The 22,941-nt window shown below is 50.3% G+C and overlaps 3 non-coding genes and 18 pseudogenes across 3 annotated transcripts; all 21 read right to left on the reverse strand.

The window, feature by feature from the left end:
* Nucleotides 1-2,216: 2,216 nt before the first annotated feature.
* LOC121834950 lies at nt 2,217-2,335 on the reverse strand. Its single transcript, XR_006077406.1, has one exon. It is a non-coding gene; the product is annotated as a 5S ribosomal RNA (ribosomal RNA).
* A 149-nt stretch (nt 2,336-2,484) lies between these two features.
* On the reverse strand, nt 2,485-2,603 carry LOC120845123 (annotated as a pseudogene).
* A 4,380-nt stretch (nt 2,604-6,983) lies between these two features.
* On the reverse strand, nt 6,984-8,094 carry LOC115318465 (annotated as a pseudogene).
* Nucleotides 8,095-8,381: 287 nt separating this feature from the next.
* On the reverse strand, nt 8,382-8,500 carry LOC120845122 (annotated as a pseudogene).
* Nucleotides 8,501-13,625: 5,125 nt separating this feature from the next.
* LOC120845097 lies at nt 13,626-13,744 on the reverse strand. Its single transcript, XR_005716566.1, has one exon. It is a non-coding gene; the product is annotated as a 5S ribosomal RNA (ribosomal RNA).
* Nucleotides 13,745-13,988: 244 nt separating this feature from the next.
* Nucleotides 13,989-14,107, reverse strand: LOC120844956. The gene has a single exon (XR_005716518.1). It is a non-coding gene; the product is annotated as a 5S ribosomal RNA (ribosomal RNA).
* Nucleotides 14,108-14,351: 244 nt separating this feature from the next.
* Nucleotides 14,352-14,470, reverse strand: LOC115315422 (annotated as a pseudogene).
* A 4,937-nt stretch (nt 14,471-19,407) lies between these two features.
* On the reverse strand, nt 19,408-19,526 carry LOC115315412 (annotated as a pseudogene).
* Nucleotides 19,527-19,667: 141 nt separating this feature from the next.
* Nucleotides 19,668-19,786, reverse strand: LOC115315413 (annotated as a pseudogene).
* A 141-nt stretch (nt 19,787-19,927) lies between these two features.
* On the reverse strand, nt 19,928-20,046 carry LOC115315421 (annotated as a pseudogene).
* Nucleotides 20,047-20,187: 141 nt separating this feature from the next.
* LOC120845093 lies at nt 20,188-20,306 on the reverse strand (annotated as a pseudogene).
* A 141-nt stretch (nt 20,307-20,447) lies between these two features.
* On the reverse strand, nt 20,448-20,566 carry LOC120845092 (annotated as a pseudogene).
* A 141-nt stretch (nt 20,567-20,707) lies between these two features.
* LOC120845091 lies at nt 20,708-20,826 on the reverse strand (annotated as a pseudogene).
* Nucleotides 20,827-20,967: 141 nt separating this feature from the next.
* On the reverse strand, nt 20,968-21,086 carry LOC120845090 (annotated as a pseudogene).
* A 141-nt stretch (nt 21,087-21,227) lies between these two features.
* LOC120845088 lies at nt 21,228-21,346 on the reverse strand (annotated as a pseudogene).
* A 141-nt stretch (nt 21,347-21,487) lies between these two features.
* On the reverse strand, nt 21,488-21,606 carry LOC120845087 (annotated as a pseudogene).
* Nucleotides 21,607-21,747: 141 nt separating this feature from the next.
* On the reverse strand, nt 21,748-21,866 carry LOC120845086 (annotated as a pseudogene).
* A 141-nt stretch (nt 21,867-22,007) lies between these two features.
* Nucleotides 22,008-22,126, reverse strand: LOC120845085 (annotated as a pseudogene).
* Nucleotides 22,127-22,267: 141 nt separating this feature from the next.
* Nucleotides 22,268-22,386, reverse strand: LOC120845084 (annotated as a pseudogene).
* Nucleotides 22,387-22,527: 141 nt separating this feature from the next.
* LOC120845083 lies at nt 22,528-22,646 on the reverse strand (annotated as a pseudogene).
* Nucleotides 22,647-22,787: 141 nt separating this feature from the next.
* LOC120845082 lies at nt 22,788-22,906 on the reverse strand (annotated as a pseudogene).
* Between the last annotated feature and the right edge of the window lie 35 nt (nt 22,907-22,941).

Here is a 22,941-nt window from a genome sequence, read left to right on the forward strand (position 1 = left end):
CTTTTTTTCCCCCTTTTGGCGAGCGCACAGAAGCCGCCCGATTGACCCTTCGGCAACTTCGGCTACCGCCGCCGCCTTTCGACGAAGTTGGACCTGGCTCCGCTGCAACCAGCAGACGCGCACGCCCAAAGTTTCCAGCGAAAGAACCGCCCACATCAATGGCCGGCGCGTATACCGGCCCCAGACTACACAGTCCAGACGCTGCCTCTTCCCACTATCGTTACACTCAAGTCGGGAAGTCCCCTTTACAAGTTCAACGATACCAATGGTGCTGACTCGCTTTAGAAAGTGCTTGCCATATTCTGCTGGATGAAAACTAGATATGCACGGTACTCATTACAAGTAATTAATTACTCGTAATCGATTACTCTTTGAAGTACTTTTGTAACCAATGCGGACAGCAAGTCGTCTGCTTCTTGCGCGGGGGTTGCGGTGACGTCAGGACGACGCTGAGCTCTGATTGGCTGACTGGAAGGAGAGTGGGTAGACCTCAATGCTAGGTGCCTTGAGGTCTACCCACTATATGTGCACCGAAATTCGTAAATCGATGAACAGTATACGAAAGCCCCGTATTCAGATTTCAAATCCGCGGAAGAAATCGGTCGTTTTTTTTTTTTGAAAATCTGAGGTAGTCGGAAAAGTCCCGGTTACAATTTTTCACGTAACGGTCAATTTCTTTTTCTCTCAAGTAATTTAATTACACACTTTAAAAAAATCAATCAGTTTTTTTTTTCTTCTTTTAGTAACGTGCATAGACTGATTACAACCCAGTTCTAAGAAGATTGGGATCGTCTTGGTTAACCCGTACATGCCGGTTCAAATTTAGTAGACGGCCTGGGCAGTATCCATACAAGGCATCCGATGAAACAGGTTGCGCCATCTAGGAGGAGACTGGCGAAACAAGCGGTGATCACCGACGCCCGGGAACATTGAACGCAATTGGGGACTCGATAGCACAAGTGAGGTACGGACTGTTTGCACTGGAAATCAAAAATTAAAAAAATAAAAATAAATAAGGTTCCATTTATTAATGAGAATTGCCAGGCGTCCCTATCGGACGCCTGGTAGGATCCATTGACTTTACTTACACCTCCCGGCAAGGCTTGAAGGGCTTCGTCCTCCGCGGTTTATCGTAGCGTGCAACCAGAGAGCAACGAAACCTGTACACGCTTCAGAGTAACGACCCTCAGCCGTCTTAAAATCACAGTAAACGCTTTTCCATTCTCCGGATCTCAAATTTTATGAGTGTAATTTCACGGGAAAAAAATAATAAGCCTAGAAAATCTTCTTTTGTTGACGGATCTGCTGGATCTGCCTTAGGTGTTCAACTCAAAGAAACCTCACGCTTGCTGCTTTACGTTGTGCCGTTTGTGAGTAGCAGTGTCAACGAGGCATTTGCCGTTTTCCTCCCCGTGCATTAAAAAAAAAAATGTTTAGGCTTAAAATTTTTTTTAACGTACCCATAAAATTTGAGTGTACGATAAATGCGCCACGTAAAAAACACCTTTGTAAACAGTTTCAATGCACGCCGTTCATTGGTTGGTGTAGATTACGGTGGGTAAATACCAGAACCGGTTGTGGTGGCTAAAACACACCGGTCGCAGACGCGTTTTAGGCACCACGGATTCGTTTTGTTGCGCACGTGTGTCGACTGCATAAGAGAAAACGCGCCCAAGAAACGCCGCTTATTATTGCGCACAAAGGGTACGCAAGGTGTTACTTAGCTTCAGTTTACAACCGGCATATATTGCTATAACAAGATAACATAAACACCCCCCCCCCCCCCCCTCAAAAAAAAAAGTTTTCAGGATTGTTTAAAGGGGCCATGAAACCAAATTAGGGAGTTTTCGTAGGTCGTTTCCACTGTGCCGCAACGTTCTCCGCAACCCGCTACGAGATCAGGAAATATCCAGGCGAGGCTAGCGCCGCGCATGCGCAGTAGAGGCGTCTTCGTTCACGACTTCTGAGGCGCAATGGTCCTCGTCTGGCCCAAGCTTCTGAAGCCACTGCTTCAGAAGCTTCTTTGTCGCGGTGAAATTGCGAGGATAAAAAGGGACTATTTCTTGGCGGAATGAAGGCTACCAAAAGGAAATAGGTAGATTGCAACGAAAGCGCTTTGCTTGTCTGGCTTTTCTCGTTCCTTTTCCTAACGGTTATGTTTTAATTAATTTTAAAAAAAGATAGAAAGAAAGCAACAGCGTATTTAAAATAAAGTGTGCCATCAGCACTCCGTGTTCCCAGGTGGTCTCCCTCCCAAGTACTGACGGAGCCCGATGCTGCTTAGCTTCGGTGATCGGACGAGAACCGGCGCATTCAGCGTGGTATGGCCGATGGCGATATGGAGCCTACCAAAAGGAAATAGGTAGATTGCAACGAAAGCGCTTTGCTTGTCTGGCTTTTCTCGTTCCTTTTCCTAACGGTTATGTTTTAATTAATTTAAAAAAAAAGATAGAAAGAAAGCAACAGCGTATTTAAAATAAAGTGTGCCATCAGCACTCCGTGTTCCCAGGTGGTCTCCCTCCCAAGTACTGACGAAGCCCGATGCTGCTTAGCTTCGGTGATCGGACGAGAACCGGCGCATTCAGCGTGGTATGGCCGATTTTTTTTTTTTTTTCTTTATTGCCTGGTTTAAACAGAGCATGAAACACCAACACATACATTCAGAGCATTGCTAAAATCGCCGGCCACTCCTTGGCTGGCGCGGGTGGATTAAAAAGGTTTTAAAGCAACCAGCTCGTCCAAAACAGGGAGCCATTCAGGCTGCTCCCTCTGCGCTTTGTACATCGCCCTTATATGCACAACACTCTCCACGAAGTACTCTCGGACTGGACGCGCATCCACGTCCGCGTGACGCACAGCCATCCGCGTTCGCCAAATACTATGGAGGCTCAAAACCATGAACATATCATAGGGCACGCTGCCGCTCTTGTCGACCGGAAGGAAACGAATGCCGCGGGGTGAAACAGGAAGATCCTTTTTTAAAGTGCGCTGAAGGATGTCCCAATGGAATATGGCATCCCAGCAGTCGAGGAATATATGTTCTACGGTTTCAGGTTTACGGCATAACAGGCAATTGGTCGTCCAGGGAACAAAAAGACCCCTTTCCTGAAGCCAGGTTTTAACGGGTAGCGTGCCGCTATGTAGCTGGAAAAAAAAACTCTTTGCGGACGGTCGAATCGGCATTCTTTTGACCCTTTTCAGCACATCGCTACCAATGTCCGCACAGTACAATGAACGGTACAGAGGAACAGGCAAAACCGTGTCCACCAGGTCTTTGTACAAACGCTTTCGCGGCACCAAACTCAAATATTCTAATGAAAAGCGCACCTTCAGAAATCTAAAAGCCAAAACTACTTCACGCAGAAAACCTTGGATCCTCCCGCATTTCACATTGTCAGAAGACACAACAAATTCAGGCAATGCACTACTCAACCTTACTTGCACAACATTGCGTAGAAATGGATTTCTCAGGTCACGCAAAAAAATAAATCTAGATACCACCTGCCGTAAGAACAAATGAACCAGGCCGAGACCGCCACTTTTAACTGGACGAAACAGGTTTGTACGACTGGTGCGTTCCCACACCGAACCCCAAACAAAGACCGCAAACACTCTATGGATTTTCTGAACACCGGCTCTCGACATGCACAACACCTGCAGCACATACCATATTTTAGCCACAATAAACAAGTTACAGACCGTTGCGCGAGCAAACATCGAAAAACCGTGTCCCCCCCACTTAAGTGTCTTCGTTCGAGCCTGTTCCGCTTCGTCTCTCCAATACTGTCTTGTGTCTTGGTAATGCTCGAGTGGCACCCCGAGATACTTAACAGGTGCACGAACCCACTGAACATTCTCAAAGACTGCTGGCTTGCTTTCCCAGCTACCGTGCCAAAATCCTAGGCACTTGCTCCAGTTAATGGTGCTTCCCGACAGCTTACAAAAACAAGCAGCTTCTTTGACAACCTCACGTATACTATCGGTGTCATCACAAAAAACGGCGATGTCATCCGCGTAAGAGAGAACCTTGACCTCACATGAGGTCAAGCGAAAGCCGCGTATTTTCTCGTTCTGAATAAGCTTTAAGCAAAACGGTTCTAGGTACATTGCGAACAACAAGGGTGACAACGGACACCCTTGCCTGACCGAGGACCGGACTTTAAAACTTTCGGTTACATTTTTGTTAACAATGACACTAGTAGAACACTCCGCGTAAGCCATTTTAACACCTTCTAAAAGCACTGAACCAACATTGGCATGTTCTAAGATGCAGAAAAGAACCTCATGCGAGACACGGTCAAAAGCCTTTTCTAAGTCCAGCTGTAGCATAGCAACGCGGCCTTCAAGTGCGTCGCAACATTCTAGAATGCTTCTGGCCACGTGAATGTTGGTGGCTATCGTTCTTCCCTTGATGCCACATGTTTGATGGGGGCCTACAATTGTTGTTATTACAGCTTGCAGTCTCCTGGCCAAAACTTTCATAACAATTTTATAATCAACGTTAGTCAGGCTAATCGGTCGATAAGCCCCTACCGATAATAGTTTTGAAGGTTCATCAGTTTTGGGTATCAGGACAATATGCGACCTTCGAAAAGACGGGGGCATTTGCTTTACCGCGTAAGCTTCCGTGACTACACGGTGCAGAGCCTCGGCCACCTCAACTTTAAACGCCTTGTAGAAGGCCGCGCCTAGGCCATCAGGCCCAGGGGACTTTCCTGGGCTTAGCTCATCGATAGCTCTTTCTATCTCACGGGTGGAAATCGGTGCCTCGAGACTAGTTTTCACTTCGTCATCCAACGTGGGCATCAGCGGAAGAAACACGCTTTGGAACCCTTCCTTGATATGTCTTCTCTTCCCCAGGAGATCACGATAATGCTCAACAAAGGCGCGTTCTATTATTTTCTTGTCATCGGTCACTGTATTTTTGTACTCTATTTCCTTTACCTCATTTTGTCGGGCGTATCTTTTTTCATCAGCAAGGGAGCGCCTGGTTGGTATTTCGCCCGCCCACAATCTTTCGGTGCGAGCTCTTATGACCGCGCCACGGTAACGTTCTGCGTCGATAAGCTCAAGTTGGCTTTTGACTTGTCTGATTTCCTTAGTCATCTTTCCTGGTTGCGTGCTTTCGGCGCTTAGCAGGAAATCTAATTGGCACTGGAGTTCCCTTTCATTTTGTGTTTCGCGATGTCGCAGAAAAGTTGCTCGCTCAATCGCGCTAATTTTAATTTTCTCTTTAAATTCCTCCCACGTAGCATGAAAGCTGCTTGCTTCAGCTGTAAGCATTTTTTTTAAACTTTCATTAACACCCCTTACAAACGTTTCGTCTTGCAGGAGCTTGACATTAAATTTCCACAGGTCCCAGTTAAAGCGCGACTTCATGACTTTCGCACCCAATGTGACCATGACCATGCAGTGGTCGCTAAAAGAAATGTTTTTAACTTCGTAATTTTCAATCAACGGAACGAGACCCGCCGATAAGTATACTCTGTCCAGCCTCGCGTGACTTTCACCTTGAAAGTGCGTGAACTGAGGGAAATTAACGTTAGATAAAACATTCGCGGCGTCTTCCAGATTGAACTCTTGTACAACCGTGTTCAAAAAAAGCGCACTCTGATCGCGAACCGGCGAGTTTTGCGCCCTGTCCTGTGGGGCACAAACACAATTAAAATCACCCATTAAAATTACGAACCTTTCACAGTTAACGTAACGGGCAACGCGCTCAAAATACATGCGGCGGTCATTTTCTTGGTTAGGAGCGTACACGCATACTATCCGCCATTGGAACCCGGAAAAAGTAAAATCACAAACAATTAACCGACCAGTTTCGCAGACAATTACAGTTTCTTCTACTATACCCAAAGAATTCCTAAGAAATAAAGCACAGCCTCCCGAAGTGCCAACGGAGTGCACACGCATACATTGTAACGCGACCTGAAAGGTTGCACCATGCGACCCGTTTGCTCTTCGCTTTCAACCTTCGTTTCTTGGACAGCGAGGATGTCTAGATCGTTCTCTAGGCACAGGCGGCTTAGCTGATATTGCCGCCTCCTCGCTGCCAGGCCTCTAACGTTTAGCGTGGCCACGCGAAGGGCTGTTTTAAGTCGTACTGCCATCTAGTAGCTAGGGCACACTCATCGCACGGTGCGTACCTTCGGTTTGCCGAGCCCTCGCGACTACGAAGACGGTGTTGCTGGCGGTCTCCGGTCCGGCGGGATGTTGGGCTTCGGCTTGAAGCTCGATCGACGTACCGGGGCCGTCTTTAAAGGAGTTGTGCAACGATTTTAACGTTGAAAGAATTGGCATTTTCTGCTTTTGATATTGTTCACTGTGTCACAAATGGCAGAAAACACACCTCCTTTCATCGCAATGTTGCGATTCCGCCGCATAATAGCGAGGCAAAACTTGGAATATTTCCCGACCTGCAGCCACGAGCGGCGGCCATGAGAAACAAGCGGCGTGACGTCACTTGGGTCGTTGTAAGAAAGATAGCAAGTTGTGCGAATACCTGCTCGATAAAAGGTAACTCTTTTTACAAATCTTGTCATTCCAACATATATATAAATGCGTCAACACCCTGGTATCATCGACAACTTTTATTATACGGAGTTTTAGTGGCGCCATCTATCCTAGGTCCACAAAACCGCGAACAGCCGCCAGAAGCCGGAGGGGGAGGGGGACAGCGCCGGACGGGCAAGGACGGGTGGTCACGCGGTCGGCAGCGGATGAGTTCTCGCTGCTCGCTGATGGCTCTAAAGAGAGAACTTTTCCGGAACTCCGCGCCTACTCTAGTGACGTCACTGTGCACGTGACCCGGAAGACGATGCACGAGTTGAGAGGCGGCAAAAACCTGGATCTTTTTCATTTTTTTAAGTAAAAACTAGGGTATCCAGGCAAAATCTGTTTTCTGTAGTTCACTGCAGAAGTGTCAGGCATCAACTTCCACAATTATTTAAGCAAAGCCCTGAAATTGTTGCACAGCTCCTTTAAAGGCGGCTCGTCCGAGCTGACCGCGCTGGAAGCACTTCCCCCGTCGTCGTTCGGTTCACGTACCCTCTTGGCGACAGCACCGCTGGCGCTTGCTTCCCCGACGTCCATGGTCTCGGGCCCTTTGCTGGTTGCCGCCACGGGAGTTGAGGCCGTGTCTCGGTTAGCGCCTTCGTCAACGGGTTTGTTTGCCGGAGCATTTGGCGACGACGGCTCGCTGCAGCGTTGTGGCCCGGCGCCTTTCGCAGAGGCTTCGGGAGGAGGGGGCGTTGCATCGGCAAGCAGCTCGTTACCTCCCCCCTCTGCGGCTGCCTCAGCATCGACCTCGTCCATGATGTGATCAGCCGTCGGGTCGCTTCCCACGGGCCCTGCTACGCTCGCGTAGGAGCGGACACACTGGCTCTCGTCGTGGCCGAAGCGTCTACAGAGCGTACAGCGCGGCACCCGGCACTCTCGTCGAATATGACCCGTGCTCCGGCACCGAAGGCAGAGAGGCGCCCGGCCAGGAACCACGACGAGCGCCAGGTCCCCCGCGACGCGTAGCTGGTGGGGGAGGTCCTCCACCGTGACGCCTACCTTGAGCCTGAGGGAGACCGAGCGCGTCGTCGACTCCATATCAGCACAGCCAGGCACACGCCACTTGTCCCGGGTGACCTCCGTCACCTTTCCGTACGGGGCCAGGGCTGCCCGCACTTCGTCATCCTTGACGTTGTGCAGCACCCAGTGAAGTTTCAGCCGTGTGTCCTGATTGGTAGGGTCGACGACGACGCATCGGCTTTCCTTGACGGTGAAGTCAGCGGCGTTCAGCATCCTCTTCTTCCCCTCGGCGCTCTTAAAGGTGACGGCCCACACGTGGTTCATTTGGTACGCCCCCAGGGCCGTCACCTCGGGGAGCAGTGCCAAACGAGCCAGGGCGTCTCGGAAGTGTTCCATGCGGTAGGGCCTGGCTTTTACGTCGCCATGAAGAAAAACTGTATTCAGAACGGCAGAACCTGTCGGCAGAGTCGGCAAAATTACTTGATAATCGTTCGACACAGTCATCCTGTCACCGCGGCCCGCGTGGGCCGCTGATACCGCTCCTGCGGAGCTCAACATTCCGCGTCCGCACGGTTCGGCTGCCGGAAGTGGAATCAGCGTGGTATGGCCGATGGCGAAATAGAGGCTACCAAAAGGAAATAGGTAGATTGCAACGAAAGCGCTTTGCTTGTCTGGCTTTCTCGTCCCATTCCCTAACGTTTATATTTTAATTAATTTAAAAAAATAGAAAGAAAGCAACAGCGTATTTAAAATAAAGTGTGCCATCAGCACTCCGTGTTCCCAGGTGGTCTCCCTCCCAAGTATTTTAATTAATTAAAAAAAAAAAAGAAGAAAGCACCAGCGTATTTAAAAACAAAATGTGCCATCAGCACTCCGTGTTCCCAGGTGGTCTCCCTCCCAAGTACTGACGAAGCCCGATGCTGCTTAGCTTCGGTGATCGGACGAGAACCGGCGCATTCAGCGTGGTATGGCCGATTTTTTTTTTTTTTTTTCTTTATTGCCTGTTTTGACATAAGCCAACACAAGGGACGCAACCACATACATATGCACACTAAGTTAAAACGCGCCAGCCAAGCGCAGCTGCCGCGAGTACATTTAAAAGCGCTTCAACGAGACCAAATCATCAAGTATTCCCAACCATTCAGGCGGTTCAGGCAGCGCGCGGAATACCTCGCGAATATAGGAAACGTTTTCAATGAAATAATCTCTCGCAGGGCGCACATTTACATCAGCGTTATGCACACCCGTCCTAGTCCTCCACAGGCTGTGGAGGCCGAGGAGCATAAACATGTCGTACGGGATGCCACCTTCGTTCTCTAGCGGCAAGAAACGAATCCCATACGCAGTTAGAGGCATGTCTTTCTTCAACGTGCGCTGAAGAACATCCCACAGGAACACAGCGTCCCAGCAGTCGATGAACACGTGCTCTATAGACTCGGGAACCTTACAAAGAAAACAATTTACAGACCACGGCACAAAAATACCTTTCGCTTTGAGCCACGGTTTGACTGGGAGCGTGCCACAGTGTAGTTTAAAGAAAAAAGTTTTCGTCGATGGTTTGACCGGCATACTCTTTACCCTTTTAAGCACATCCTGCCCTGGGCCCCACCCGTACAATGACCTGTAGAGAGGGATGGGCAGCAAAACGTCTGCTAGATCTTTGTAGAGTCGTTTTCGAGGCACGGAACTCAAATACTCCATAGAAAAGCGTACCGCTAGAAAACGAACAGAAAGTACCACTTCACGGAGAAAACCTTGAATACTAGCGCAGTAACCGTCACTGGTTGACACTACGTACTCAGGTAGTGCATTTCGCAGTCGCACCTGCATGACTGCTCGCAAAAAGGAGTCTTGCTGGTCGCGGAAAAACACAAAACGAGACACTATTTGCCGCATAAACAGGTGCGACAATCCCAGACCTCCATTGCGAACAGACCGGAACAAATTCGTGCGAGCCGAACGCTCCCAGCACGAACTCCAAATAAAAACGGCGAATACTCTGTGCAGCCTCTGCACGTTAAGGCGCGACATTGACAGCACTTGCAACATATACCAAAGTTTAGGGATCAAAAATAAATTACAAACTGTAGCGCGCGCAAACATAGACAAGTCTCTACCCTTCCAACCCTCCACTTTGGCCTTCACTCTTTCCGTTTCTTCACTCCACAGTAGCGTGCAGTCCCGGTAGTGCTCGAGCGGCACACCAAGATACTTTGCGGGCATGGCTACCGACTGAACGTTTAAAAAAACCTCCGGCTTGGAGTCCCAGTTTCCGTGCCAGAAACCGGCGCATTTCCCCCAGTTAATAACACTCCCCGTATTCTTGCAAAACGAAGAAGCAACACGGACCGCCTCACGCACGCTGTCCTGATCGACGCAGAAGACCGCAACGTCGTCCGCGTAGGACAGAACTTTTACCTCGCAAGACTCCAGCCTGAAGCCACGTATGTTTACATTGTGAATCAGTTTTAAACAAAAAGGTTCTAAGTATATTGCAAATAGCAAGGGCGACAGTGGACAGCCTTGCCTTACAGACGAAAGGACAGGTACACTTTCACTAGCTTTCTTATTTACAATAATAGACGTTGTACAATTCGCGTACGCCATTTTTAAACCATCTAGTATTGAGGACCCGACGTTCGCGTGTTCCAAAATACGAAAAAGAATCTTGTGCGACACCCGGTCGAACGCCTTCTCCAGGTCTAACTGCAACATGGCCACACGGCAACCGAGATCATCGCAACATTCCAGAATACTTCTTGCTACATGAATATTCGTAAAAATAGTGCGCCCTTTAATACCGCATGTCTGATGCGGTCCCACAAGACTAGTTATGACATTCTGTAAACGCCTGGCGAGGATTTTCATAAAAATTTTATAGTCAACATTTGTTAGACTTATTGGCCTGTAGGAGTCGACTGACAAAAGCCTTACGGGGTCGTCGACCTTTGGGATGAGGACAGTGTGTGTCCTCAAAAAGGAGGGCGGCAAAACACGCTTACAATACGCCTCCGTTATCACCTGATACAAGGCGTCGGCTGCCTCCCTTTTAAACAATTTATAAAATTCCGCACCGAGGCCGTCCGGGCCGGGCGTTTTGCCAGAAGTTAGTTCATCAATGGCCGTCTCAATCTCACAAACTGTAATCGGCGCTTCTAATTTTTCGCGAACGTCATCTTGTAATTTCGGCATTAAGGGCAAAAATTTATCATTAAAGCTGTCGTCAGCAATAGCACTACACGCAAATAGACCCCGGAAATGCTCAACAAATGCTTTCTCGATTATACCTTTATCGCGAGTTATCGTGTTATTATATCGTATTTCTTTAATCTCGTTTCGCTGCGCCTGCCGTTTTTCATCACTGAGCGCCCGCTTCGTCGGCTTTTCACTTAACCACAACCTTTCAGATCGCGCCCGCACAACAGCCCCACGGTACGTTTCGCAGTCAATGACCTCCAGTTGATTTTTGATACTTCTTATTTCATCGACAAACTCGCCTGGCTTCGCGCTTTCTTCGATCAGGAGGATGTTCAACTGGCGCCGCAGCTCCTTCTCCTTCTGCTTCCTCTGTTTACTGAGAATAGTACTCCTCTCAATAGCAGCCATTTTAACTCCCTCTTTAAAAAATTCCCACCTCACCCCCCATACTGTCTGTTTATCCTCGTACAGTTCCTTGAATAGAGCATCTACCTTTGATTTAAAAACTTCATCCTTCAGGAGGCAACTGTTCAACTTCCATGATGACCAGTTCCACTGAGGCACTTTGACTTTCCTCCCAAGAGTAAACATAACTAGAGCGTGATCACTGAATGACACAGGCTGAACCAGGTAATCGGAGCACAAAGGAACTAAATCCAGGGATATGTATGCTCTGTCGAGCCGGGCGTGGCTTTGGCCTTGAAAATGGGTGAAAGGTACGCTGCGTTTGGAGGAAACAGATGCTACGTCCTCTAACAAACTCTCCGCGACAATATCGTTTAATAAAATAGCGCTGTGGTCGCGGACGCGGGCCTGATTCGAGCGATCCTCAGGCGCGCACACACAATTAAAATCGCCAAGCAAAATAACATACCTCGCACAGTTAATATACTCGTTAATAGTTTCGAAAAAAACTTTGCGCTCGCGCTCGCGAGTCGGTGCGTAAACACAAATGACACGCCATTCGACGTTAGAAAATGAAAAATCGCAGATAACAAAGCGGCCGAAAGCACACGCAAACATAGCCGTCTCAATCACACCTAGTGACTGGCGAATAAACAAACAACAGCCGCCCGAAGTTCCATCGGCGTGCGCCACACAAACGTTAAAAAGAGTTCGAAAAGGTTGCACCATGCGGTCCGTCCGCTCTTGGCTCTCGACCTTTGTCTCCTGAACAGCGATGATATCCAGCTCGTTCTCAGAAAACAGTCGGCTCAGCTGGTATTGCCGGCGCCGGGCTGCAAGCCCGCGGACATTAATCGTTGCCGCTCTTAGAGGTGCCTCTAATATCACCGCCATTCAGGAGGAGGAGCCACGGACCGCACGGAGCTTACCTCGGCTGGAAAAGGCTGTCTGACACGTCTCTACGATGGTCTGTCGCAGACTCCGACGCCCCGTTCGACCTCCGGTGCACACGCTCACGGGGGAGGCTTAGCCCCCCTTGTGCCATCCGCAGGGATGTTGGGCTTGACTGCGCGACGCCTCCACATGGGTGTCGCTTTAGGGGGCGGCTCCTCTTGCTTCACCGCCGTAGGGTCCGAGGCGTCATCCTCCCGTGTCCTTTTCGCGGCCGCACCGCCCGCAGAGGCATCCGGGTCGGCCATGGTGACATCGGCGGCTGGATCCTCGTTGGCGACGTTGGGGGCGACTTCTGCCTCATTGTGCGGTGCAGACGTCTCCACCGCAGGTCTATCCCGCTGCCCCGTCTGCCCTGCCTCGACCGCAAATGGTGTTGTGCCGCTGGTGTTCGGGGCCGCACCGCCTGCAGGTTCAGGGGGCCCGCCCGCCACAGGACTCTCCTTGCCAGTTGAACCCGCACTGGTCTCCTCGGCTTCGGCCTCGTCCATTAGGAGCTCAGATTTTTCCAAGCCACCAACAGGCGCAGCAACCGCCGCGTAAGACCGGACGCACTGGGAGCCCTCGTGGCCGAAGCGACGACAGACGTTACACCTCGGGACGCGGCACTCCTTGCGGATGTGCCCCGTCCGCTGGCAACGGAGGCAGAGCGGGGCCCTGCCAGGCACGACGATGAGGGCCAACTCACCGCTCACCAGCAGCTGGTGCGGGATGTCGTCGAGCGTGACGCCCGCCTTGAGCCTGAGCACCGCCGTGCGTGTCATGGTGCCCACGGTCTGGCAGCCGTCGACACGCCACTTTTCCCTGGCCACCTCGAGGACCTTACCGTACGGCGCCAGGGCCGCTCTCACGTCGTCGTCGGTGACGTTGAAAAGGAGCCAATGGAGCTTCACTCGAACGTCCTGGTGGCACGGGTCGACGACGAGGCATCGGCGGCCCTTGACGGTCACCTCCGGCGTGGCGAGCATCTTCGTTTTGCCCTCGGTGGTCTTGAACGTCGCCGCCCACACATGGTTCATGCGGTAAGCCCCGAGGGCGGCGACCTCGGGGAGCAAACCGAGGGGAGCCAACGCGTCGCGGAAGTCGTCGACGCGGTATGGCCGCCCCTTCATGTCAGCGTGAAAAAAAACGGTGTTTAAAACAACGGGTCCTGTAGGCAGAGCAGGCAGAATGACTTGATAATCTCCGTTATCGTTAGCCCAGATACCGCGGCCGGCGTGGGCCGCTGACACCGCTCCTTCGGAGCTAGACATCGCACGTCCGTACGCTTCGGCGGCCGGAAGTGCTGCGTGGTATGGCCGATGGCGAAATAGAGGCTACCAAAAGGAAATAGGTAGATTGCAACGAAAGCGCTTTGCTTGTCTGGCTTTCTCGTCCCATTCCCTAACGTTTATATTTTAATTAATTAAAAAAATAGAAAGAAAGCAACAGCGTATTTAAAATAAAGTGTGCCATCAGCACTCCGTGTTCCCAGGTGGTCTCCCTCCCAAGTATTTTAATTAATTAAAAAAAAAAAAGAAGAAAGCACCAGCGTATTTAAAAACAAAATGTGCCATCAGCACTCCGTGTTCCCAGGTGGTCTCCCTCCCAAGTACTGACGAAGCCCGATGCTGCTTAGCTTCGGTGATCGGACGAGAACCGGCGCATTCAGCGTGGTATGGCCGATGGCGAAATAGAGGCTACCAAAAGGAAATAGGTAGATTGCAACGAAAGCGCTTTGCTTGTCTGGCTTTCTCGTCCCATTCCCTAACGTTTATATTTTAATTAATTAAAAAAAATAGAAAGAAAGCAACAGCGTATTTAAAATAAAGTGTGCCATCAGCACTCCGTGTTCCCAGGTGGTCTCCCTCCCAAGTATTTTAATTAATTAAAAAAAAAATGAAGAAAGCACCAGCGTATTTAAAAACAAAATGTGCCATCAGCACTCCGTGTTCCCAGGTGGTCTCCCTCCCAAGTACTGACGGAGCCCGATGCTGCTTAGCTTCGGTGATCGGACGAGAACCGGCGCATTCAGCGTGGTATGGCCGATGGCGATATCGAGGCTACCAAAAGGAAATAGGTAGATTGCAACGAAAGCGCTTTGCTTGTCTGGCTTTCTCGTCCCATTCCCTAACGTTAATATTTTAATTAATTAAAAAAAAATAGAAAGAAAGCAACAGCGTATTTAAAATAAAGTGTGCCATCAGCACTCCGTGTTCCCAGGTGGTCTCCCTCCCAAGTATTTTACTTAATTAAAAAAAAAAGAAGAAAGCACCAGCGTATTTAAAAACAAAATGTGCCATCAGCACTCCGTGTTCCCAGGTGGTCTCCCTCCCAAGTACTGACGAAGCCCGATGCTGCTTAGCTTCGGTGATCGGACGAGAACCGGCGCATTCAGCGTGGTATGGCCGATTTTTTTTTTTTTTTTTTCTTTATTGCAACTGGAACAGCACATGTCAGTTCAATTTAAAAAAGCGCTGCAAGTCTTCTGCAGGGCACGTTAAAAGGCTCTCATTTCTAAAAGAGATTTACAAAGACCTAGCCACCCGGGCTTAGGCTCGCGCGTAGAAAAAACACTCTCAACTTGCTTTACTAGTGAGAAAAAATAAAAGCGTACTTCTTTGACATTGGGGTCGGCATGCCTTACTGCCATGCGCGAGCGCCAAATACTACAAAGGCCCAAAAGAAAAAACATGTCAAAAGGCACACAGTCGTCATTCGTCACGTCCAAGAAACGAATACCTGATGGGGTGACTCGCAGCTCTTTCTTTAGCGTGCGCTGAAGCACATCCCAGAAAAAGACCGCATCCATGCAAAAAATGAAAACATGCTCAATAGTTTCAGGTTGCTTGCATAAAAGGCAATCGACCGTCCACGGGACATCAATACCCTTTTCCCTTAGCCACACCTTGACCGGCAACGTATTGGTGTGTAGCTTAAAAAAAAAACGTTTTCACTGAATGTGGTACGCACATACGCTTCACTCGATTTAACACATCGTGGCCGCCATTACAGAAAAGTGTTCGATACATTGGTGTCGGGAACAAACTGACCACCAAATCGCGCGCGAGCGCTTTCTTGCTCACTAGAGACAAGTACTCCAAAGAAAAACGTGCAGACAAAAAGCGAACTGATTCAACAACCTCCTTTTGAAATCCCACGAGTCTTGTTGGCTCGACGCCGCAAGAGGAAACAAGAAAGGATGGCAAATGAGGAGACAGTTTTGTCTGGATGAAGGTGCGGATGAACGGTTGCTCCTGGTCTCGCAGAAAAAAGAAACGCGATACTAGCTGTTTAACAAACAAATGGGACAGCCCAAGCCCCCCGTGGCGTACCCGGTGAAAAAGATTGTCCCTCCTCATGGGTTCCCAGTTAGACCCCCAGATGAACAAAGCAAAAACACGGTGAAAATTCTGAACGTTAACACGTGCACAATGTATGGCTTGCAAAACATACCACATCTTTGAAATCAGAAAAATATTGCAAACTGCCGCCCTCGCAAAGATGGACAGATCACGGTGCTTCCAACGAGAAGCACGGCTGTCCAGATCGGCGGCGACCCCCGACCAAAAAGTTTTGCTGCTGCGGTAGCAATTTAGAGGTACGCCCAGGTATGCGCAGGGCACGCGGTCCCAGCTAACGCCTTCGTACTCCGAAGGCGTTGTGGCCCATGCGCCGTGCCAAAACCCGCGGCACTTGTCCCAGTTTATGGCAGCGCCGGTCGCGTCACAGAAAGCCTTTGCCAAAGACACCGCGGCACTGACACTTTTCTTATCGCTGGAAAACACTGCGACGTCATCTGCGTAACTTATAACTTTTACCTCGGCATTTTCCAGCCGAAAACCCCGACAATCCTTACTGTTCAAGACGCTTAAACAAAAGAGCTCCAAATACAAATTAAATAAAAGCGGCGACATGGGACATCCCTGCCTCACGGACGTTCGCACGAAAATCGGCTCGGTCACCTCTTTGTTTATGACGAGACGTGTGGTGCAATCTTTATAGGCCATTTTGGCACCTTCCAAAATAACGTCTCCGACGTTCACACGATTTAAAACATCAAAAAGGACGTCGTGCCTGACACGATCGAAGGCCTTGTCCAAGTCTATTTGGAGCATGGCTACTTGGCCCATGCCCGCATCACACGCTTCCAAGACACTGCGCGCGACATGCACGTTCGTCGTGATGCTCCGGCCCTGGATCCCACACGTTTGGTGTTCCCCGATAAGTTTGCAAGCAACACTTTGAAAACGTCGCGCTAAAATCTTTGCAAAAACTTTGTAATCTACGTTACACAGGGTGATCGGGCGGTAACCAGTGATTCGCCGTAGTTTAGCGACGTCGTCACTTTTTGGTATAAAAACAGTATGTGTTCGCGTATAAGAAGGCGGTAACATTTTCCGCTCATACGCTTTACCAAAAACTTGTAACAATAAACTGGCGAGTACGCCCTTGAATTTCTTGAAAAACTCGGCACTTATTCCATCGGGTCCCGGCGTTTTCGAGTTTGGCAGGTCGTCTATCGCCCGTTCGACCTCTTGTAGAGTGATCGGCTGAGACAGGCTTTCCGCCTCCTCTTCAGCTAACTGCGGCAGCGCCTCAAGCAGCTTGACCCACGCGGGGGCCCCTTTCCCTTGAACTGGGCTCTCAAAAAGCTGCTTGTAGTGAGCCACAAACGCCTGCTGAATACTGCGTGGACATGTGCGCGTAACGCCGTCAACTTCAATTTCCGCTATCTCGTTTCGCACGGCGTACCGCTTTTCGTCTGCTAAGGCTCGTTTCGTTGGCTGCTCGCCCATGAGGTATTTCTCCGCCCGGGCTCGAACCACGGCGCCGCGGTAACGTTCTCGATGCAGCTGTTCTAGGCGCTCCTTAACGTTGTCCAAATCCTTTAAACAGACGCCGGGGTTTGCACACTCCGCTCTAGAGAGCGCCAGCAGATCGGCGTTTAAACTCCGTTCAGCTTGACGCGCTTCGTGGGCCAAAAGAGACGACCTCTCTATCGCAAGCATCTTCACTTCCTGCTTTGCGGTCTCCCATGCCTCAAAAATGTCCTCTTCAGCGTTTTCAAAACCCGACTTAAAAATGTCACCGGCGCCCTTAACAAAATGTCCGTCGTCAAGCAGCTTCGTGTTCAGCTTCCAAAGCTTCCACTCAAACTTCGCCTTCGGCCGCGCCTTATTCCCGATCGTTGTCGCAACCAAGCAATGGTCGGAGAAAAACACTGGTGTGACGCGATACTTTGTTAACAACGCTGCCACGGAGGCCGAAACGTAAATCCTGTCTAAGCGAGCGTGGGAGGACGCCTGAAAGTGTGTGAAACGCATCTCCCGCGTTTCGTTTCTAACACTCCCAGCGTCTACCAGATCGAAATCTTCGAGCAACTCTTTTAATATCGTCGCGCTTCTGTCGGGGCGCTGCCCAGACGGCAGCCTGTCTATCGCCTGAACGACGCAGTTAAAATCCCCGCACCACACAACTGTCCTCTTACAATCTACAAAACGGCGCAAGCCAGAAAAAAAGGAAACTCGGTCTTTCACCGTATTGGGGGCATATACACAGATAAGCCGCCAATGAACTGCCGCAAACAAAAAGTCACACAAAATAAAACGACCTTCCATGTCGGTAGTTACTGATAACTCGAACAAGGACAACGATTTTTTTAAGAACAAAAAGCAACCACCCGATAAACCGACAGCGTGCGTAACACAAACTTCGTACGAAGATAAAAAGGGCTTAAGTGCATTCGCCACCTGCTCTTCCTCGGCCATCTTGGTTTCCTGCATCGCCAAGAAATCGGGTTTCTGGCTTTCCAACAAACGTTGTACTTGATATTGTTTCTTCCGCATGTTGAAACCGCGAACATTTAACGATGCGACCGTGATGGCCGGTTCAAGCGTGCAAATCATAAAAAAGGCTATGACGGGACACTTGCCTTGAAAACCCGCACGAAAGTTCATGAACCAGGCGTTGCCGCCTTACTGGCTGTCGCGGCGTGGCCCGCCGTCCGCGGGGTTGCCAGGTAGACGCTTGTATCTGCCGCGCTTGCTCGTTTTCCACCCCTGGTTCGGGACCGGTGTCATGGCGGCGCCCTCCCCGTCGCGACCACGCTTGGAGGAGTCCGCAGTCTCGTCCATGTCGTCGGTGTCTTCGGCATCCTTGCTGGGTGGGAGGACAGCGGGAGGCGCAGCCACGACGGCCTCGGGCGACGTCGCCGCAGGAGAAGGCGCAGCACCTTCCTCCGTCGGGGTGCTAGTTGCCGGCTCGTTGCCGTCGTTACCGTCGGCCCCGGCGCGTTGCTCCTGATGTTGTTCGGAGGTCTGGGGGGCGTCGCTGTTGAGGCCACACGCCGCCAGTTCGGCGTCCTCCGCCTCCATGATGAACGGGGATGGCTCGTCCGTCTCAGCTGCGCCGGTGACGCCGGCGTACGTCCGCACGCAGTCCTCCTTCTCGTGGCCGAAGCGGAAGCACTCCGTGCACTTCGGCACGCGGCAGTCGCGCCTGATGTGCCCGGGGCGCTTGCATCGCAGGCAGACCGGCGCTCTTCCGGGGATGACGATGAGGGTGTTCGCACCTTGAAGACGGAGCTGGTGGGGCATCCCGTCGGGTGTGGCATCGCTCTTCAGGGTCATGCGAACGAACCGAGTGGTAGATTCGATGCCCTCAAAACCGCTGACGCGCCACTTCTCACGTCCAACTTCCTTGACCTTGCCGTACGGCTCGAAAAGTTTTCGAACCGCATCGTCGGGTACGTGGAACGGCACCCAGTGGATGCGAAGGCGAATCTCGGTGGTACAGGGGTCAATGACGAGGCAGCGGAGGCCCTTCACCTTGATTTCCTTGACGTTGAGGAGGCGTTCCTTGGCTTCCGGCGTGCGAAGCGTTGCTAACCACACATGGTTCATCTGGAAGGCGCCGAGCGAGACGATGTCTGGCAAGGCGCCGGTCCGTTTCAGCTCCTGGCGAAAATCCTCGATGCGGTAGGGCCGTCCCTTCAGGTCGCAGTGAAGAATCACGGAGTTCAAAAAAGTTGGCCCGGTGGGCATCGAAGGCAAAACAACCTTGTATTCTTCAGCGGTTGACGTTGAGGCATGAAAAACAGTAGTTCCACGGCCATCAAGGGCCGTTGTCGCAGCTCCGCTGGAGCCAGCCATCCTGCGACCGTTCTCGGCGAGTGCCAGAAGCAGAATCAGCGTGGTATGGCCGATGGCGATATGGAGGCTACCAGAAGGAAATAGGTAGATCGCAACGAAAGCGCTCTGCTTGTCTGGCTTTTTTCGTTCCATTCCCTAGCGCTTATATTTTAATTAATTAAAAAAGAAAGAAAGCACCAGCGTATTTAAAGACAAAATGTGCCATCAGCACTCCGTGTTCCCAGGTGGTCTCCCTCTCAAGTACTGACGGAGCCCGATGCTGCATAGCTTCGGTGATCGGACGAGAACCGGCGCATTCAGCGTGGTATGGCCGATGGCGATATGGAGACTACCAGAAGGAAATAGGTAGATCGCAACGAAAGCGCTCTGCTTGTCTGGCTTTTTTCGTTCCATTCCCTAGCGCTTATATTTTAATTAATTAAAAAAGAAAGAGAGCACCAGCGTATTTAAAACAAAATGTGCCATCAGCACTCCGTGTTCCCAGGTGGTCTCCCTCTCAAGTACTGACGGAGCCCGATGCTGCATAGCTTCGGTGATCGGACGAGAACCGGCGCATTCAGCGTGGTATGGCCGATGGCGATATGGAGGCTACCAGAAGGAAATAGGTAGATCGCAACGAAAGCGCTCTGCTTGTCTGGCCTTTCTCGTCCCATTCCCTAGCGCTTATATTTTAATTAATTAAAAAAGAAAGAAAGCACCAGCGTATTTAAAACAAAATGTGCCATCAGCACTCCGTGTTCCCAGGTGGTCTCCCTCTCAAGTACTGACGGAGCCCGATGCTGCATAGCTTCGGTGATCGGACGAGAACCGGCGCATTCAGCGTGGTATGGCCGATGGCGATATGGAGGCTACCAGAAGGAAATAGGTAGATCGCAACGAAAGCGCTCTGCTTGTCTGGCTTTTTTCGTTCCATTCCCTAGCGCTTATATTTTAATTAATTAAAAAAGAAAGAGAGCACCAGCGTATTTAAAACAAAATGTGCCATCAGCACTCCGTGTTCCCAGGTGGTCTCCCTCTCAAGTACTGACGGAGCCCGATGCTGCATAGCTTCGGTGATCGGACGAGAACCGGCGCATTCAGCGTGGTATGGCCGATGGCGATATGGAGGCTACCAGAAGGAAATAGGTAGATCGCAACGAAAGCGCTCTGCTTGTCTGGCCTTTCTCGTCCCATTCCCTAGCGCTTATATTTTAATTAATTAAAAAAGAAAGAAAGCACCAGCGTATTTAAAACAAAATGTGCCATCAGCACTCCGTGTTCCCAGGTGGTCTCCCTCTCAAGTACTGACGGAGCCCGATGCTGCATAGCTTCGGTGATCGGACGAGAACCGGCGCATTCAGCGTGGTATGGCCGATGGCGATATGGAGGCTACCAGAAGGAAATAGGTAGATCGCAACGAAAGCGCTCTGCTTGTCTGGCTTTTTTCGTTCCATTCCCTAGCGCTTATATTTTAATTAATTAAAAAAGAAAGAAAGCACCAGCGTATTTAAAACAAAATGTGCCATCAGCACTCCGTGTTCCCAGGTGGTCTCCCTCTCAAGTACTGACGGAGCCCGATGCTGCATAGCTTCGGTGATCGGACGAGAACCGGCGCATTCAGCGTGGTATGGCCGATGGCGATATGGAGGCTACCAGAAGGAAATAGGTAGATCGCAACGAAAGCGCTCTGCTTGTCTGGCCTTTCTCGTCCCATTCCCTAGCGCTTATATTTTAATTAATTAAAAAAGAAAGAAAGCACCAGCGTATTTAAAACAAAATGTGCCATCAGCACTCCGTGTTCCCAGGTGGTCTCCCTCTCAAGTACTGACGGAGCCCGATGCTGCATAGCTTCGGTGATCGGACGAGAACCGGCGCATTCAGCGTGGTATGGCCGATGGCGATATGGAGGCTACCAGAAGGAAATAGGTAGATCGCAACGAAAGCGCTCTGCTTGTCTGGCTTTTTTCGTTCCATTCCCTAGCGCTTATATTTTAATTAATTAAAAAAGAAAGAGAGCACCAGCGTATTTAAAACAAAATGTGCCATCAGCACTCCGTGTTCCCAGGTGGTCTCCCTCTCAAGTACTGACGGAGCCCGATGCTGCATAGCTTCGGTGATCGGACGAGAACCGGCGCATTCAGCGTGGTATGGCCGATGGCGATATGGAGGCTACCAGAAGGAAATAGGTAGATCGCAACGAAAGCGCTCTGCTTGTCTGGCCTTTCTCGTCCCATTCCCTAGCGCTTATATTTTAATTAATTAAAAAAGAAAGAAAGCACCAGCGTATTTAAAACAAAATGTGCCATCAGCACTCCGTGTTCCCAGGTGGTCTCCCTCTCAAGTACTGACGGAGCCCGATGCTGCATAGCTTCGGTGATCGGACGAGAACCGGCGCATTCAGCGTGGTATGGCCGATGGCGATATGGAGGCTACCAGAAGGAAATAGGTAGATCGCAACGAAAGCGCTCTGCTTGTCTGGCTTTTTTCGTTCCATTCCCTAGCGCTTATATTTTAATTAATTAAAAAAGAAAGAGAGCACCAGCGTATTTAAAACAAAATGTGCCATCAGCACTCCGTGTTCCCAGGTGGTCTCCCTCTCAAGTACTGACGGAGCCCGATGCTGCATAGCTTCGGTGATCGGACGAGAACCGGCGCATTCAGCGTGGTATGGCCGATGGCGATATGGAGGCTACCAGAAGGAAATAGGTAGATCGCAACGAAAGCGCTCTGCTTGTCTGGCCTTTCTCGTCCCATTCCCTAGCGCTTATATTTTAATTAATTAAAAAAGAAAGAAAGCACCAGCGTATTTAAAACAAAATGTGCCATCAGCACTCCGTGTTCCCAGGTGGTCTCCCTCTCAAGTACTGACGGAGCCCGATGCTGCATAGCTTCGGTGATCGGACGAGAACCGGCGCATTCAGCGTGGTATGGCCGATGGCGATATGGAGGCTACCAGAAGGAAATAGGTAGATCGCAACGAAAGCGCTCTGCTTGTCTGGCTTTTTTCGTTCCATTCCCTAGCGCTTATATTTTAATTAATTAAAAAAGAAAGAGAGCACCAGCGTATTTAAAACAAAATGTGCCATCAGCACTCCGTGTTCCCAGGTGGTCTCCCTCTCAAGTACTGACGGAGCCCGATGCTGCATAGCTTCGGTGATCGGACGAGAACCGGCGCATTCAGCGTGGTATGGCCGATGGCGATATGGAGGCTACCAGAAGGAAATAGGTAGATCGCAACGAAAGCGCTCTGCTTGTCTGGCTTTTTTCGTTCCATTCCCTAGCGCTTATATTTTAATTAATTAAAAAAGAAAGAAAGCACCAGCGTATTTAAAACAAAATGTGCCATCAGCACTCCGTGTTCCCAGGTGGTCTCCCTCTCAAGTACTGACGGAGCCCGATGCTGCATAGCTTCGGTGATCGGACGAGAACCGGCGCATTCAGCGTGGTATGGCCGATGGCGATATGGAGGCTACCAGAAGGAAATAGGTAGATCGCAACGAAAGCGCTCTGCTTGTCTGGCTTTTTTCGTTCCATTCCCTAGCGCTTATATTTTAATTAATTAAAAAAGAAAGAAAGCACCAGCGTATTTAAAACAAAATGTGCCATCAGCACTCCGTGTTCCCAGGTGGTCTCCCTCTCAAGTACTGACGGAGCCCGATGCTGCATAGCTTCGGTGATCGGACGAGAACCGGCGCATTCAGCGTGGTATGGCCGATGGCGATATGGAGGCTACCAGAAGGAAATAGGTAGATCG

The sequence above is a fragment of the Ixodes scapularis genome, unplaced genomic scaffold (assembly GCF_016920785.2).
Source record: "Ixodes scapularis isolate PalLabHiFi unplaced genomic scaffold, ASM1692078v2 PGA_scaffold10__122_contigs__length_95168666, whole genome shotgun sequence".
NCBI classification, from domain to species: Eukaryota; Metazoa; Arthropoda; class Arachnida; order Ixodida; family Ixodidae; genus Ixodes; species Ixodes scapularis.